Genomic DNA, 14,361 nt, shown 5'->3' on the forward strand with positions numbered 1-14,361 from the left:
ACGTACAGTCAATAACACAAAAGAAAAGAAAAATAGAAAGATCTATGTACAGGGTGTGCAAATGTAGAAGAGTAGAGAGGTAGGCAATAAATAGGCCATAGAGGCTAAAATAATTACATTGTAGCATTAATACTGGAGTGATAGATTTGCAGATGATGATGTGCAAGTAGAGATACTGGGGTGCAAAAGAGCAAGAGGGTAAGTAATAATATGGGGATGAGGGTAGTCGGGTGTGCTATTTACAGATTGGCTGTGTACAGGTACAGTGATCGGTAAGCTGCTCTGACAGCTGATGCTTAAAGTTAGAGAGGGAGATATAAGACTCCAGCTTCAGAGATTTTTGCAATTCGTTCCAGTCATTGGCAGCAGAGAACTGGAAAGAAAGGCGGCCAAAGTAAGTGTTGGCTTTGGGGATGATCAGTGCAATATACCTGCTGGAGCACGTGCTACGGGTGGGTGTTGCTATGGTGACCAGTGAGCTGAGTCAAGGAGGGGCTTTACCTAGCAAAGACTTATAGATTACCTGGAGCCAGTGGGTTTGGCGATGGATATGTAGTGAGGACCAGCCAACGAGAGCGTACAGGTCGCAGTGGTGGGTAGAATATTGGGCTTTGGTGATAAAACGGATGGCACTGTGATAGACTACATCCAGTTTGCTGAGTAGAGTGTTGGGGGCTATTTTGTTAATGACATCGCCGAAGTCAAGGATCGGTAAGATAGTCAGTTTTACGATGGTATGTTTGGCGGCATGAGAGAAGGAAGCTTTATTGCAAAATAGGAAGCCGATTCTAGATTTAATTTTGGATTGGAGATGCTTAATGTGAGTCTGGAAGGAGAGTTTACAGTCTAACCAGACACCTAGGTATTTGTAGTTGTCCAAATATTCTAGGTCAGAACCATCCAGAGTAGTGATGCTAGTCGGGCGGGAGGGTGCGAGCAGCAATTGATTGAAGTGCATGCACTTAGTTTTACTAGCATTTACAAGCAGTTGCAGGCCACGGAAGATGTGTTGTATGGCGTTGAAGCTCGTTTGGAGGTTTGTTAGCACAGTGTCCAAAGAAGGGCTAGATGTATACAGAATGGTGTCGTCTGCGTAGAGGTGGATCAAATTATCACCCGCAGCAAGAGCGACATCATTGATAGATACAGAGAAAAGAGTCGGCCCAACAATTGAACCCTGTGGTACCCCCATAGAGACTGCCAGAGGTCCGGCCACAGGCACTCCGATTTGACACACTGAACTCTATCTGAGAAGGAGTTGGTGAACCAGACAAGGCAGTCATTTGAGAAGGCTATTGAGTCTGCTGATAAAAATGCAGTGATTGACAAGCCTTGGCCAGGTCGATGAAGACGGCTGCACAGTACTCTCTTTTATCGATGGCGGTTATGATCACGTTTAGGACATTGAGTGTGGCTGAGGTGCAAAGAGAGGTTGAATAGGCTAGTAATAGGGGTTGCAACAATTTCGGTGGATCATTTTAGAAAGAGAGGGTCCAGATTGTCTAGCCCAGCTGATTTGTTGGAATCCAGATTTAGCAGCTCTTTCAGAACATTAGCTGTTTGGATTTGGGTGAAGGAGAACTGGGGGGGGGGTTGGGCAAGTTGCTGTGGGGGGTGCTGAGGTGTTGGCCGGGGTAGGGGTAGCCAGGCGGAAAGCTTGGCCAGCCGTGAAAAAATGCTTATTGAAATGATCGATTATCATAGATTTATCGGTGGTGACAGTGTTTCCTATCCTCAGTGCAGTGGGCAGCTGGGAGGAGGTGCTCTTATTCTCCATGGACTTTACAGTGTCCCAAATCTTTTTGGAATTAGTGCTACAGGAAGCACATTTCTGTTTGAAAAAGGTAGCCTTAGCTTTCCTAACTGACTGAGTATATTGGTTCCTGACTTCCCTGTAGAGTTGCATATTCGGGGCTATTCGATGCTAATGCAGAACCCCACAGGATGTTTTTGTGCTGGTCAAGGGCAGTCAAGTCTGGGGTGAACCAAGGGGTGTATCTGTTCTTAGTTCTACCTTTTTTGAATGGGGCATGCTTAATTAAGATGGAGAGGGAAGTACTTTTGAAGAGCAACCAGGCATCCTCTACTGATGGGATGAGGTCAGTATCCTTCCAGGATACCCGGGCCAGGTCGGTAAGAAAGGCCAGCTCGCTGAAGTGTTTTAGGGAGTATTTGACAGTGATGAGGGGTGGTCATTCGACCGCCAGCCCATTACGCATGCAGACAATGAGGCAGTGATCCTGGTTGAAGACAGCAGAGGTGTATTTAGAGGGCAAGTTGGTCAAGATGTTATCTAAGAGGGTGCCCATGGTTACGGATTTTGGGTTGTACCTGGTAGGTTCCTTGATAATTTGTGTGAGATTGACGGCATCTTGCTTAGATTGTAGGAAGGCCGGGGTGTTAAGCATATCCCAGTTTAGTTCACCTAACAGTACGAACTCTGAAGATAGATGGGGGCAATCAATTCACATATGGTGTCCAGGGCACAGCTGGGGGCTGAAGGGGGTCTCTAACAAGCGGCAACGGTGAGAGACTTGTTTCTGGAAAGGTGGGTTTTTAAAAGAAGAAGCTTGAATTGTTTGGGCACAGACCTGGATAGTATGACAGAACTCTGCAGGCTATCTCTGCAGTAGATTGCAACTCTGCCCCCTTTGGCAGATCTATCTTTTTGGAAAATGTTATAGTTAGGGATGGAAATTTCTGGATTTTTGGTGGCCTTCCTAAGCCAGGATTCAGACAGTGCTAGGACATCCGGGTTGGCAGAGTATGCTAAAGCAGTGAATAAAACAAACTTAGGGAGGAGGCTTCTAATGTTAACATGCATGAAACCAATGAGTTTACACTTACAGAAGTCAACAAATGAGAGCGCCTGGGGAATGGTAGTTATGCTGGGGGATGCAGGGCCTGGGTTAACCTCTAAATCACCAGAGGAACAGAGGAGAAGTAGGATGAGAGTACGGCTAAAGGCTAAAAGAACTGGTCGTCTAGTGCGTTCGGAACAGAGAGTAAAGGGGGCAGACTTCTGGGCACGGAGGGATAGATTCAAGGCAAAATGGTAGGATGTGAGTACAGTGGAGGTAAGCCTACGCATTGAGTGATGATGAGAGAGGTTTTGTCTCTAGAAGCACCATTTAAGCAAGGTGCGTTCACCGCATGTGTGGGGGGGGGGTGGAACAACAGGGCTAGTTAAGGCATATTGAGCAAGGCTGGAGTCTCTACAGTGAAATAAGACAAAAATATCTAACAAAAATGGCAATAGACAAGGCATTTTGACATTAGGGAGATGCATGTGTAGCCAAGTAATCATAGGGTCCAGTGAGTAGCTAGGCGAGCTGGAGGCACGGAGATTCAGACAGCTAGCAGGCCGGGGCTAGCAGCAGGCTAGCAGATGGGCCTCAGGGGGACGTTGCAATGGGGGAACCTGTTGAAACCCCCTCGGACGGTTACGTCGGCAGACCAGTCGTGATGGATCGGCAGGGCTCCGTGTCGGCAGCAAAGGGTCCAGGCCAATTGGCAAAAGAGGTATTGAAACCCATGGATTATCTGATGGATTTCTTCAGCTAGCCGAGAGACGGGCCTAGCTCGAAGCTAACTCCAGGCCAACTGGTGCTTGCTTCGGGACAGAAACCCACTCGGATGGTTACGTCAAAAGACCAGTCTTGATGGATCGGCGGGGCTACGTGTCGGCAGCAAAGGGTCCAGGCCAATTGGCAAAAGTGGTAATTGAAGCCCAGAAATTGCTTGATAGATCTCTCCGGCTAGCCGGAAGATGGGCCTAGATTTGAGGCTAGCTCCAGGCTAACTGGTGCTTGCTTCGGGACAGAGACGTTAGTCTGGAGTAGCCACTCGGATAGCAGCTAGCTAACTGCGATGATCCGGAGTAAAGGTTCAGCGCTCGCGGTAGGAATCCGGAGATATGGTGGAAAAAAGCAGGCCGATATGCTCTGTTGATATCGCGCTGTGCAGGCTGGCAGGAGTTGACCGGGCTGAAGCAGATGTCCCAGTTAACGGTGATGGCTAACTAGCAGTGGCTAACTGACTACAAGCTAGTAGCTAGTTAGCTGGCTAGCTTCTAAAGGGGGTAACGGTTCTAAAGAATAAAAAATAGCAGATCCATACAGCATTGGGTGAGAAGGGTTGCAGGAGAGTATGTTCAGTCCGTAGATGGAATAAATAGATTAAAAATATATATGAAATATATACGAAGAAATAAACGATAAATACAAGGGATGGGACAAGACATTCAAAAACATTCCATTACTACGCCATCACTGCTACGCCATCACAGTTGCAGTAGGTAATAAGTTTACATACACTAAGTTGACTGTGCCTTTAAACAGCTTGGAAAATTCCAGAAACTGATGTCATGGCTTTAGAAGCTTCTGATTGCCTAATTGACATAATTTGAGTCAATTGGAGGTGTACCTGTGGATGTATTGCAAGGCATACCTTCAAACTCAGTGCCTTTTGCTTGACATCGTGGGAAAATCCAAAGAAATCAGCCAAGACCTAAAAAAAACAGACCTCCACAAGTCTGGTTCATCCTTGGGAGCAATTTCCAAACGCCTGAAGGCACCACGTTCATCTGTACAAACAATAGTACGCATGGGACCACGCAGCCATCATACCGCTCAGGAAGGAGACGCGTTCTGTCTCCTAGAGATGAACGTACTTTAGTGCGAAAAGTGCAAATCAAGCCCAGAACAACAGCAAAGGACCTTGTGAAGATGCTGGATGAAACAGGTACAAAAGTATCTATATTCACAGTAAAACGAGTCCTATATCGACATAACCTGAAAGGCCGCTCAGCAAGGAAGAAGCCACTGCTCCAAAATCGGCATAAAAAATCCAGACTACGGTTTGCAACTGCACATGGGGACAAAGATCGTACGATTTGGAGAAATGTCCTCTGGTCTGATGAAACAAAAATAGAACTGTTTGGCCATAATGACCATCGTTATGTTTGGAGGAAAAAGGGGGACGCTTGCAAGCCGAAGAACACCATGCCAACCGTGAAGCACGGGGGTGGCAACATCATGTTGTGGGGGTGCTTTGCTGCAGGAGGGACTGGTGCACTTCACAGAATAGATGGCATCATGAGGCAGGACAATTAGGTGGATATATTGAAGCAACATCTCAAGACATCAGTCAGGAAGTTAAAGCTTGGTCGCAAATGGGTCTTCCAAATGGACAATGACCTCAAGCATACCTCCAAAGTTTTGGCAAAATGGCTAAAGGACAACAAAGTCAAGGTATTGGAGTGGCCATCACAAAGCCCTGACCTCTACCCTATAGAAAATTTGTGGGCAGAACTGAAAAAGTGTGTGCGAGCAAGGAGGCCTACAAACCTGACTCAGTTACACCAGCTCTGTCAGGAGGAATGGGCCACAATTCACCCAACCTATTGTGGGAAGGTTGTGGAAGGCTACCCGAAAAGTTTGTCCCAAGTTAAACAATTTAAAGGCAATGCTACCGAATACTAATTGAGTGTATGTAAACTTCTGACCCACTGGGAATGTGATGAAAGAAATAAAAGCTGAAATAAATCATTCTCTCTACAATTATTCTGACATTTCACATTCTTAAAATAAAATGGTGATCCTAACTGACCTAAGACAGGGAGATTTTACGAGGATTAAATGTCAGGAATTGTGAAAAACTGCATTTGGCTAAGGTGTATAAATGTAAATGTATTTGGCTAAGGTGTATTTGGCTACGGTAAACATCCGACTTCAACTGTATAGTTGTACCTCTCACACACATATATGTATAGGGTTGCTCCTATGGACATATGGTGAGTTCACATATGACTATTACACCCACCCCTTAGTTTGGATTATACTCTGTTCAGCAGATGGCTATTGTTAAATAAGAGTAGGGAAGAGCTACAAGGCAGAATTTATACGTGGTTACATCATGTACATCCCAGATACATGATAACATTTTCTATCAACCACCTGTGTAGCATGCATTATAAATGAATTGTCCTTCGTGATGCATTATGGACCTACAGTATAAGCATTCATAACAGATCAATTTCTAAGTGCCTATATACAATCACAACACACACAGGTGGTTCAAAGGTGGTTCAAATGTTCTACTATTGACCGTGACAGTGTTAACCTGTAACGGTTTACTTCCAGGGGTGAAGGAGAGGACCAAAGTGCAGCGCGGCTAGTGTTAAACATGTTTAATAAAGAACAAGTGAAACACTACAAACAACAATACAAAATAACAAATGTGCAAAAACCGACACAGACCTATCTGGTGCAGACAATCACAGAGACAGGAAACAAACACCCACAAAATCCCAACACAAAACAAGCCTCCTATATATGATTCTCAATCAGGGACAACGATTACCATCTGCCTCTGATTGAGAACCATATTAGGCTGGACATAGAAACAGACAAACTAGACACACAACATAGAATTCCCACCCAGCTCACGTCCTGACCAACTAAACACATACAAAACAACAGAAAACAGGTCAGGAACGTGACATAACCCCATTGAATAGAGAGAAAAAGAGCACGGTCAAGAGAGATGAAAGGAACAAGACATAGGTTGACACCGGAAGAGACGTTGGAGAGAGAGAGAGAGAGAGATATACAGAGAACGAGAGAGATACGGAGAGAAGAGAGAGAGATACACAGAGAGAGAAGTAAAGAAACAGAAAGAGATACAGAGATACAAATAGAGAGAGAGATACAGAGAGGGAGAGAGAGAGAGAGTTACAGAGAGAAGAGAGACAGATAGAGAGATACACAGAGAGAGAAAGAAAGAAACAGAAAGAGAAACAGAGATACAAATAGAGAGAGAGATACAGAGAGGGAGAGAGAGAGAGAGTTACAGAGAGAAGAGAGAGAGAAGGAAAGAAACAGAAAGAGATACAGAGATACAAATAGAGAGAGAGAGATACAGAGAGGGAGAGAGAGAGAGGGAGTTACAGAGATAAGCGTGTAAAACAGACAGATAGGCATCTGGATGGGAGTAGAGTGGAATTATGATGTGGTGGCTTGACATTGAAGTCTCATTATTTAGCAATTATGAATGCTCTTCCTCTGCTTTGCATAATCCATAGAACTTTGTTTCTATTTTGGGAAGGTAGGAAGTGATTTAGCAAACGACAACAAATCAATGAAATGGCTGCTACATCATTATGTAGGCACTCCGGAAAGGTCAGACCGGCTTACTTCTGTCTTACTGCTCATTATTAAAACTGGTGTACAGACACACACACATACCAATATTTAGATATTCATGAAACATTTCTCAGCTCAAGAATTTGAAGGTGAATGTCTCAAAAGGACATCTAACCAGACGCAGTGAGTCAATTTAACAGGCGATGGAAATATATCAGTGCACTGTTCAGTTTGACAGTCCCACAAAAGCAGAAACAATACGCTGTGGTTAATTTGACAATGAGCAGGTAATTGAACCACATGGCTGTCATCATATCAAACAATAATAATAAAAAATAAAAAAATTAATGATTGATTACATTATGCTCCTTTCAGAGAATGGTCTTTTGGGATGAGACAGTGAGACATACACCAGCACCCACACAAACACACTAAAGTCCTCAAAAACACTACAGTGAATACTGTAGCATTTACTGTAGTGTAATATAGTATTTACAGTTAATTAAACTATAAATACTGTTGTAAAAGAAAACTGTAGTATATACTATACTAATTCATATAGTGATTTTGCGGGTGTAGAATACTTATGCAATAAGGTGGTTGCGTCGTGCTTTAGAACAGCCCTTAGCTGTGGTATTTTGGCCATATACCACAAACCCCCGAGGTGCCTTATCGCTATTATAAACTGGTTACCAACGTAATTAGAGCAGTAAAAATGCATGTTTTGTCATACCCGTGGTATACCATGGCAGTCAGCCAATCAGCATTCAAGGCTCGAACCACGCAGTTTATAATGTTGTATTTACTGTAGTGTTTTTGCAGACTTTACGTTAGTATTTGCTATAGTTTTTCATTTAGCAAATTTTCCATGACAGACAGACGGACGGACGGAGGGATGGAGGGAGGGAAGGACGGAGGGACGGAGGGATGGATGGAGGGATGGAGGGACTGGGGTCTGTACAGATAGTTCAGCACTTCTGATATTTTCTATAGCCTGTATAAAACACAATATGGTCTATACTTGGCATGTGGGTTTCTCACGTATGGGTGGCACAAATTGGGATATGGGGGAGGAGAATGGGCAGGGTACACACTGTAGTATTTACTATAGTTAAAAAAGTGTTGTGTTTTTGCAGACTTTAGTGTTTACTACAGTATTCTACAACATTCTATAGTAAGTACTACACATGATCAAGGGATACTACAGTGTGTAGTATAGTATTCTACAGTAAGGGTACTGTAAGTAAGGGTTACTAGTCCAACGCTCTAACCACTAGGCTACCTGCCGCCCCAAACTTCTTCTTAAATGGAAGAAATTTTGAACCACCAAGACTCTTCCTAAAGCTGCCCCCCCCGGCCAAACGGAGCAATCGGGGGAGAAGGGCCTTGGTCAGGGAGGTGACTAAGAACCCAATGGTCACTCTGAAAGAGCTCCAGAGTTCCTCTGTGCAGATGGGAGAACCTTCCAGAAGGACAGCCATCTCTGCAGCACTCCATCAAGCAGGCCTTTATGGTAGAGTGGCCAGGTGGAAGTCACTCCTCAGTAAAAGGCATATCATAGCCCGCTTGGAGATTGCCAAGCGTCACGTCTGGAGAAAACCAGGCACCATCCCTACGTTGAAGCATGATGGTGGCAGCGTCATGCCGTCGGTATGTTTTTCACAGCACGGACTGAGAGACTAGTCTGGATCGAGGGAAATATGATCGGAGCAAAGTACAGAGAGATCCTTGAAGAAAACCTGCTCCAGAGCGCTGGGGCGAAGGTTCACTTTCCAACAGGACAACGACCCTAAGCACACAGCCAAGACAACGCAGGAGTGGCTTCGGGACAAGTCTCTGAATGTCCTTGAGTGGCCCAGCCAGAGCCTGGACTTGAACCCAATCGAACATCTCTGAAGATACCTAAAATAGCTATGCAGCAACGCTCCCCATCCAACCTGACAGAGCTTGAGAGGATCTGCAGAGATAAATCGGAGAAACTCCCCAAATACAGGTGTGCCAAGCTTGTAGAGTCATACCAAGAAGACTCGAGGCTGTAATCTCTGCCAAAGGTGCTTCAACAAAGTACTGCGTAAAGGGTCTGAATACTTATGTAAATGTGATTTTAATATGTTTAATACATTTGCAAAAATGTCTAAAAACTGTTTTTTGCTTTGTCATTATGGGGTATTGTGTGTAGATTGATGAGTGATTTAAAAATATATGTTTTAGAATAATTGATTAACAAAATGTGGGAAAAGTAGAGGGTCTGAATACTTGCGCTGTAGATGCGCTGTAGATGAATATGAATGCGCTGTAGATGACGTCACCATAGTCTAGTACCGATAGGAACGTTGACCGAATATTCTACTTTCTACTATTTAGCAAGAGGCAGGACCTATTTCTATAGAAGAAGCCCATTTTTATTCTCAGCTTCTGAACTCATCAGTATGCTTTTTAAAAGACAGTTTTTCATCTATCCAGATGCCCAGATATTTGTAAGCAGGGACACAATCAATATGGACACCGTCCATATGCTTAAATCAGAGTTATTTTTATGTGCTCTAGAGAACAACATATCCTTAGTTTTACCTGCATTCAATACTCCTTTCAGGTCAATTAAGATTTTATGTAAAACAATGAAGGCAGACCGTAGTTCAGATATAGCCTGGTCATCTGTGAGAGCAATAGCATACAAAACAATTAAAGTGCAGGTTACAGTTTTTTTACAGACAAGTCGATATTGTTAATGTAAATGTGACCCGATTCAGGAAACTAGGTGTATGTCGTATGTCACGCTTCACATGAGAGCCGTTTGAACGTAATTTTTTTATTTTTATCAAAATGCGTTTTTTTGGCAGAAATGCCTTCTCGAACATGTGAACTTTCATGTGCCTAAATAACAAACTTGTATACCTTCTGTAAATGTGGGTTAAGCCACAGAAAAAGTTGCAACCTTCCCACTAGCCATGATTGGCTGAGATAATGAGTGGGCTGGACATGCCGAGAGAGGAGAAAGGATTGGTCTGCCATATTGAAGGTGTCTGTCTATTTGAGCTCATCAGTCACCTGTCCAACGCGGCGTTTTTTAATATATTGTGTAGTTGAGCTGCAAGTGTCCCTCTCCATTTTCTGGAGGATCAAGTTTTGAGATCAATGGAATTAGAGTATGATAGCTAAAGAGATGGAGAAAACACCTGTCTCCGGATTACATCTTCAAACTAAAGGGCAACCGTGGTATGGCATTCCTGACCGGGAGACGTGTCCATGATGCATGTTGATGTATACAGGTAAGATAGTCTAGCGTTAGGTAGCTACCTTTTCAGATATTACACGTTTCCAATTTTGACAGAAAGTGGTTTCATTTCAAGCTAAAGTGTACTGTTAGCTAGCTAGCTAACGTTAGCTGGCTGGCTCCCTAGCTGATATTATTATTTGTTTCCCAGAGCTGTTTGTTTGCTTTTCTAGTTAGAGCCTACTGTTAGGCACTGTTGGCACTTTGTTCATTGTTGTTTAACTAGCTAACGTTAGCTGGCTGGCTCCCTAGCTGATATTATTATTTGTTTCCCAGAGCTGTTTGTTTGCTTTTCTAGTTAGAGCCTACTGTTAGGCACTGTTGGCACTTTGTTCATTGTTGTTTAACTAGCTAACGTTAGCTGGCTGACACGTTATGTGACGTGTGTATAACACCCGTTGAATATGGCCGGTGTCAGTAAACTTCTGCAATTATTTTTTGGGGGAAATTGTTGCCAGCAGAGCTGGTTAGGCTGTTTTCATGTTAACCAGAGGTAAACAAATCATCGGCCAGAGTGTCAAGCGTGCGCTCCGAGTGCGAAACGAGATGGGTGGGGCTAAAACTTAAGAGGGTGTGAACGATGTTGAATGGGTGTAAAGAAGAGCTCTTCACTAGATACCAAAACATTCAAAGGCGATTTTCTCAAAAGTGAGTTTACAAGTTGATCAACTTTCAAAGAATAATTACTTTCCCATTGTTCCTCAAATGCAGTGTATGATATATAATTTTGAGCTCTGAGTCTCTACTTTTATCCAATTTAAAAAACACAATTTCACATTTTGCTACATAAGACCGAATCCAGGTGGTGAGTCACAAATAGTACAGGACCTAGAATTGGCCGGTGGGAAACCTTTCGTAATATCAGGGAAAATGTTTTACACCATCAGTAGATACACACTGAGTTCTATGTCAAGTCATTTTTAAACCAGTTACATGCAGCCTGGTCTAGGCCAAATGAGGAAAGCCTCTGAATTAGCAGTGAGTGATCAACAGTATCAAAAGCCTTTGACAGGTTAATGAAGAGGGCAGCATAACGTTGCCTTTTATCCATACAAACTGTAACGTAGACTCTGGGAGTCGAGAAGCAAGTGGTAAGTTTAATATAACAAGAAACAGGAAACGATACAACATAGCAGTAGCTTCTAGACATGAACAACAGAAACAATACTGCCTTGGGAAAGAACCTAAGGGAGTGCCAGATAAAGGGGAGGTAATGGAGTACAAGTGTGCCTAATGATGAAGCACAGGTGCGCGTAATGAAGGTTCCTAGGACCGGTGGTTAGTAAACTGGAGACGTGACAGTACCCCCCGATGTGCGGCTCCAGCCACAGGACGACGCTGGCCAGAGGGACGGCCCCGAGGACGAGGAGCGGGCCTGTCCGGGCGGCAAGATGGAAATCACGGATGATGTTGGGATCCAGAATGTCCAGAATACCTTCTTGACATCCATCTTCACTCCTTGCGGGCTGATTTGTTAGCCTAGGAAGGAAACACCCTCCAGGTGAAACTGGCACTTCTCAGCCATGACAAACAGGTGGTTAGCCAGGAGCTGTTTGAGAACCACTCGGACATGAGCGATGTGATCCTCCAAGGTAGCCGATTAGACCAGGATGACGTCGATATACACAGCCACCTGGCATCTGAGCATGTGCCGAAAGACCTCATTGATGAATGCCTGGAACACTTACAGAGCATTGGCAAAGCCAAATGGCATCACCGAGTACTCCACCAGATATTGGGATAAAAGCTGTCCTCCATTCATCCCCATCCCGGATGCGGATGAGATCGTATGCACTCTGCAGGTCCAACTTGGTAAAGAACCAGGCCCAGCGGAGCTGTTCGATGGCTGCCAGCACCAACGGGAGAGGGTAACGGTACTTGGTGGTGATGAATTGAGTCCTCCATCCTTCCATCCTTTTTGGCCACGAAGAAGAAACCTGCCGACGCAGGAGAAGTGGACGTGCGGATGAAACCTTGTTGGAGCGCCTCATGGATGTACTCCTCCATGGCCTAGGTTTCAGCCACCGACAGAGGGTAGATGCGTCTGTGCGGGGGCGCAGAGCCTGCTCGCAGGTTGATGGCACAGTCCCAGGGGTGATGAGGAGGGAGACCGGTGGAGCGGGAATTGGAAAAAACCTCTCGCAGGTCCTGGTATACCTTCGGGATATTGGGCTGAAGGGCAACCACAGGACTCTCAACCGACGTGGAACCACGGGTGACCAGTCTGTGATTTTCATCCTAGACCATGAGATGGTGGGGTTGTGGAGTTGAAGCCAAGGGAGACCGAGGATGATCTTGTGAGCTGGGGCTCTGGAGATTAACTTACGGGATGTTCTCCTGATGGATGGACTCCACAGTGAGGGTGAGTGGTTTGGTGATGTGTATGATGGTTTCGGCACCTAATGGCCAATTATCGAGGGCTTGAACTGGGAAAGGAGAGGAGAGCGGGTATGAGGTGATGTTGAGAGAGGAGGCAAGGGTCTGGTCAATAAAGTTCCCCGCGCCACCAGAATCCACTAATGCTGTAGAAACAGTACATGAGCGACAGTCAATTAGTGTTATCACCACCAAAAAGGGTTTGGCAGAAAGTGATGAAGAAGGGATACTTACACCTGCCACAGGAGGTGGAAGATCACGTGACAATCCCTCTGCTCTTGTGGATCCAGAGTTTGGAAGTATCGGACACTGCTGGAGCTGGTGCCCTCCTTGACCACAATAGAGACAGAGCCCCAGCTGTCTCCGGCGTGTGACCCCTATCTCCATGGGTTCAGGCTCTGATCCAAAGTGTTCACTGAGGGAGGGAGAGAAGCGGTGAGAGTGCCGACACTCCCGAAGAAGGTTATCCAGGTGGATGGCCATCGCGATGAGTGCGTCCAAGGACAGGTTGTTGTCTCGACAGGCCAGTTCCGTCTGAACCTCTTCACGCAGTCCGCTTCTGAATAGCGTACGAAGCGCCAGCTCATTCCATCCGCTGGATACTGCTATTGTCCGGAAGGTGTGCGCGTACTCGGCAGCAGTCTGATCCTCCTGCTGTATTTGGAGTAGGCGCTCACCCCCATCTCTGCCTTCCGGTGGATGATCGAAGATACCTCTGAACCGAGCCATGAACCCCTCATTCGAATCCAGCTCCTCTTCTCTCCCAGATTCCCGTGGCCCATTCCAATGCCTGCCCAGTCAGTAGAGAAATAACCGTGGCAACTTTGGAACTCTCGGTGGTCGGCGCTCCCAACTGGTGCGAAAAGTAGAAGGAGCACTGCAGTAGGAAGCCACGGCATTTACATGGGGTGCTATAATATTTATCCGGGAGGGACAAACGGGCAACACTGACCTGGGCAGGTTGCTGAATGGGCCAAACATTTCTATTTTTGTTTCATCAGACCAGAGGACATTTCTCCAAATTGTACGATCTTTGTCCCTATGTGCAGTTGCAAACCGTAGTCTGGATTTTTTATGGCGGTTTTGGAGCAGTGGCTTTTTCCTTGCTGAGCGGCCTTTCAGGTTATGTCGATATAGGACTCATTTTACTGTGGATATAGATATTATTGTACCTGTTTCCTCCAGCATATTCACAAGGTCCTTTGCTGTTGTTCTGGGATTGATTTGCACTTTTTGCACAAAAATATGTTCATCTCTAGGAGACAGAACGCGTCTCCTTCCTGAGCGGTATGATGGCTGCGTGGTCCCATGGTGTTTATACCTGCGTACTATTGTTTGTACAGATGAACATGGTACCTTCAGGCATTTGGACATTGCTCCCAGGGATGAACCAGACTTGTGGAGGTCTACAATTCTTTTTCTGAGGTCTTGGCTGATTTCTTTTGATTTTCCCATGATGTCAAGCAAAGACGCACTGCATTTGAAGGTAGGTCTTGAAATACATCCACGGGTACACCTCCAATTGACTCAAATTATGTCAATTAGCCTATCAAAAGCTTCTAAAGC

The 14,361-nt window shown here is 45.1% G+C and overlaps 1 protein-coding gene across 2 annotated transcripts in view; it reads right to left on the reverse strand.

The window, feature by feature from the left end:
* Window positions 1–14,361, reverse strand: part of LOC120024413 (syntaxin-binding protein 5-like) — a 179,409-nt gene that overhangs the window by 32,887 nt on the left and 132,161 nt on the right. The gene's annotated exons all lie outside the window — the stretch shown is intronic.

Source organism: Salvelinus namaycush, chromosome 29 (genome assembly GCF_016432855.1).
Source record: "Salvelinus namaycush isolate Seneca chromosome 29, SaNama_1.0, whole genome shotgun sequence".
In the NCBI taxonomy this organism is placed as follows: domain Eukaryota; kingdom Metazoa; phylum Chordata; class Actinopteri; order Salmoniformes; family Salmonidae; genus Salvelinus; species Salvelinus namaycush.